The following is a 4,771-nucleotide window of genomic DNA, read 5'->3' as shown; positions in this document are numbered from 1 at the left end:
ACCCCAGTCTGGCAGGACCTTCTCCCTTTCCTGGCCTCTAGACACTCTGGAATCTGAGAAGGCAGCAGCCGGCACCAGCCCGAGAGCTAGGGCGCATGGCATGGATATCTTCCGTCCCCCAGTTCCCCTTTGAGCTTGGGTTCAGAGCAGAGATGAGACTAGAAAAGGAAAACGCCCTTGGGCTGGTGCCCATGCCGGGAAAAGCTCTGGTTGACTTCTGGTACAGGCATCTCTCCTCGTTCTACAGGTGAGGAGCCCGAGGCTGAGAGGGGAACTGACAAGGTCTCAAGAAATAGGAGGGGGTGAATGGAGCTCAGATTGCAAACTTGGTCTAGCGGGCTTCAGAGCTCGCGCTCTCCCTTCATTCTCACTGCCTGGTGGCGGAGACAGTCACCATGGGCTCGGTCTGCGGCTGAGCTGACCTTGTCCTCCGCCTGTTTTGAGCAAAAGCCTGACCCTTCGCGCCCCGCCCGCCTCACACGTGCTTGCCCCTCCCTGCGGAATGTCTCCTACTAGCCCTCCTCCCTCCCCACCCTACCCCACACCACCATCCAACTCCCCACCGGCCCCTGCAAGTGCTCCGGGCTTTTCCGGTTTCTTCTCACAGCTCCGAGCTTTAGCTCAGGTCGTTCCCAGTTCCCCTCCTTCAGAAATTCTGCCAATTCGGTCAGCTCTTCAGGGCCCACGGCTGCCTTCCCCACCTGCCGCTCTTTCTTTGACCTGTGCACACTAGCAAGCCGCCTGGACTTTTGGGTAATTTGCTGCTTCCTTTTGAGAGCCTGCTGTGCGTGGTTTGTCACTGTATAGTTTACTAAGCACTTTCAGTAAAAATAAGACCCGCCTTGTATTGCTCTTTATTGCATGCTGAGGGCTTTAGGTGTATTATTTCATTGCACTTTTTATTTTATTATTATTTTTTAGAGACAAAGTCTCTCGTTGTGTCTCCCAGGCTGGAGTGCTATGACGCCATCATAGGTCACTGCAGCCTCAAACTCCTGGGCTCAAGGGATCCTCCCACCTTAGCCTCCCCAGTAGCTGGGACTATAGGCACACGCCACCACACCTGGCCTCATTGAACTTTTAAAGCAAAATCCATGATGTAGGTGTTACTGTGTTATTTTCTCTTTTTAAAAAGATGAACATGTTGAAACTCTGAGGCGCTCACTCATTAATTCAGCAGTTAATAAAGCACCTACTTTGTGTCAGGCGCTGCTTTGGAGAGAGACAACAGGGAACAAGACACACACCTCTGGGCAGCCAGACACAAAACTAGTGTGGTGATTCTAAAGGGAATCCTATCCTGTCCTGACCTGGGGGCCCAATGTAGGCTTTTCAGAGGAAGTGAGGAATAAATGAGTTTCTGAGGGATGGCAGGAGGCTCTGCACATCAAGGAGTAGTGCCGAACTGAATTTCAGCCAGCAGCAGCCTGTCCATGGTGGGCCTGCAGGAGCCAACACAGGAGCCCTGAGGCCTGCCACGTGCATATAGTATGGCAGGCCCTCCTTCCTGGGACTCTGTTTCTCCATGTGCAAACCTGCCTCCCTTCCCTGGACTGTTCTGGGAACAAGGCCAGGGAGGAAGAGCCCTCTCCCCACCCTAAGATCTTGATTCCTTTGGACAGTCCGGTTGCCAGAAGACTCAGAGGCTTATTTCTGCCAAAGCTATAGGGACAGGCCTCAGGGCTGGGCATGGAACCTTGGTGATCTCACTGTTGGAACAGGTGCCAGGAGAGGAGGAGGGGAAAAAGATGATTTCTGACTCAAGGTCACAGCCTTCACACAGAGGGCCTCCTCTCAAAGACTGTGTGGCCAGGAACCAGAACTGTCTCCTTATGTGGCCCTTATAATGCAATGATGGAGAGCTGGGGCTGGGCTAATGACTGCTGGCAGATCTGCCTTCTGATCTGAAATTTGTTGGGTACTAGCTGTGTGGCCTTGGGCAATTCACTTAAGCCACTCTGAGTCTCCAATTTTTTTTTCTTTTCTTTTTTTTTTTTTTTGAGAAGGAGTCTCATCGCCCAGGCTTAAGTGCAATGACCTGTTTCGGCTCACTGCAACCTCCACCTCCTGGGTTCAAGTAATTCTCCTGCCTCAGCCTGCCAAGTAGCTGGGATTACAGGCAACTGCCACCACACCTGGATAATTTTTGTATTTTTAGTAGAGACGGGGTTTCACCATGTTGGCCAGGCTGGTCTTAAACTCCTGACCTCAGGTGATCTGCCTGCCTCGGCCTCCTAAAGTTCTGGAATTACAGGTGTGAGCTACCACGCTGGCTTCAGTTTCATCTTTAAAATGAAGGGATTTTTTTTGGAGACGGACTCTTGCACTCTGTTGCCCAGGCTGGAGTACAATGGCATTATCCCAGCTCACTGCAACCTCTGCCTCCCGGGTTCAAGCGATTCTCCTGCCTCAGCCTCCCAAGTAGCTGGGATTACAGGCAACTGCCACCATGCCTGGCTAATTTTTGTATTTTTAGTAAAGATGGGGTTTCACCATCTTTTGACCAGGCTGGCCTTGAACTCCTGACCTCAAGTGATCCACCTGCCTCGGCCTCCCAAAGTGCTGGGATTACAGGTGTGAGCCACTGCGCCCGGCCTATTTATTTATTTAGAGAGAGTCTTGCTCTGTCACTCAGGCTGGAGTGCAATGGCATGATCTCAGCTCATGGCAGCCTTGACCTCCCAGACTCAAGAGATCCTCCCACCTCAGCCTCCTGAGTAATTAGGACTACAGGCGCATGGCTCCACACCTGGCTAATTTTTTGTGTGTTTTTTTGGTAGAGACAGAGTTTTGCCATGTTGCCCAGGCTGGTCTTGGACTCCTGGCCTCAAGCAATCTGCTTGCCTTGGCTTCCAAAGTGCTGAGACTACAGGTGTGAGCCACGACACCTGGCCCAAGATAATACATTTAAATGCTGAACATGGTTGACTTACTAAAGTTCACTGCTGCTGCTCCTCTTGCTGCTATTCTTTTCTTTTTTTTTTGAGACGGAGTCTCGCTCTATCGCCCAGGCTGGAGTGCAGTGGCCGGATCTCAACTCACTGCAAGCTCCGCCTCCCAGGTTTACGCCATTCTCCTGCCTCAGCCTCCCGAGTAGCTGGGACTACAGGCACCCGCCACCTTGCCCGGCTAGTTTTTTGTATTTTTTAGTAGAGACGGGGTTTCACTGTGTTAGCCAGGATGGTCTCGATCTCCTGACCTCGTGATCCACCCGTCTTGGCCTCCCAAAGTGCTGGGATTACAGGCTTGAGCCACTGCGCCCGGCCGCTATTCTTATTGTCTCCAGGGATAGTGCAGACACCTAAGACCTAGTCTGAGCTCTGCCACTACCTGCTGAGTTACTTACCAAAGGCAGATTGCTTTGCTTCTTTAATCCTCAGTTTTCTTATTTCTGGGACAGGATTGGAAACTGCTGCAACTGTGAAAAAGGGGCTATAGACATTTTTCAGGATGGGTTGGGGTGGGGGGCACTGCCAGAAAATCCATTTGCTCCCTCTCTTGGGCCTTTCCAAATTGAGCAGCATGGGGCTTTGAGGAGCTCTACCAGACAAGCCTCAGACCAACTACGCTCACTGCCCTTCCCCCACCTCACCTCCGTGCTCAGACCTGGGTCACCCAAGTTAACCCATAAGCCACACCCCATCTCCTTTCCTCCTGGTTTACATCCTTCTCCCTACTAAGTATGTACAGTTCTCTCCTCATCCCTCTGAGTTACCTGCATCCTATTCTTCTGTTATGCTGACTACATTTGGGGGAGAATGTGAGCCCTGTCCCTTTCTGTGCTCCTCTGTCTTGCCCTTGGCAGATCCAGATGTGGATATAACATCTGGCAGGCAGCAAGACCAGTGCCTGCCAAAAGCAGCATCTCCCCAGCCCTCATCCTATGGTGAAGTCACTGTTCTATGTTTCCACGGCAACCACAGTCTGGGAAGATGGAGAAGAGGAGAGATGAGTAACCAGAAGCCAGCCAATGAGATGAGCTGCAGCACCGGATGATCCATGGGGCCATGGGGAGCGGGCACAAGGGAGGCCTCCTCAGCATGTTCAGCTGTTTCCTGGACCCTCCCTGCCATCTGGATGCCTCCACTAGAGAATGTGCTACTGGCACCAGGAAAGAGCTAGAGGCTGAAGAAGCTGAGCTAGAAGCTTTGCTGACCCAAGCACATGGCCCTCCTTTTTTGTCTCTTCAGGGTCTAAGTCTATGGATGCTGACTACCCCTGCCCCATCCCACCCCTAATATCTGCAACTGGGAACTTTTCCCATTTGCTGGTAATGATGGTAGGGCTCTTTCTGCCTCTGCCTGCCATGGGACCAGCAAGTCTTAGGCATCCTTTCTTTTTATGCCCTTGGTCCATGTGTCTTTGTTTACCAGAAAGGGGTCCCAATCCAGACCCCCAGAGAGAGTTCTTGCATCTCACACAAGAAAGAATTCGGGGCAAATCCACAGAATAAAGTAAAAGCAAGTTTATTAGAGAAGCAAAGAAATGTCTGTTTAGTAAACATTATTAACCTGTTCCCTTAACTGTAAACATTTTGTTACTAAGAATGTTTCACCATGTGGGAATGCATCCCAACCAGGTCTCAGCTTCATTTTACCCAGCCTCTATTCAAGATGGAGTCACTCTGGTTAGAATGCCTCTGACATAGGCCAAACATGGTGGCTCACGCCTGTAATCCCAGCACTCTGGGAGGCCGAGGTGGGCGGATCACGAGGTCAGGAGATTGAGACCATCCTGGCTAACACGGTGAAACCCCGTCTCTCCTAAAAAA

The sequence above is a fragment of the Colobus angolensis genome, unplaced genomic scaffold (assembly GCF_000951035.1).
Source record: "Colobus angolensis palliatus isolate OR3802 unplaced genomic scaffold, Cang.pa_1.0 Scaffold4, whole genome shotgun sequence".
In the NCBI taxonomy this organism is placed as follows: Eukaryota; Metazoa; Chordata; class Mammalia; order Primates; family Cercopithecidae; genus Colobus; species Colobus angolensis.
This window is presented reverse-complemented; position numbering follows the sequence as displayed.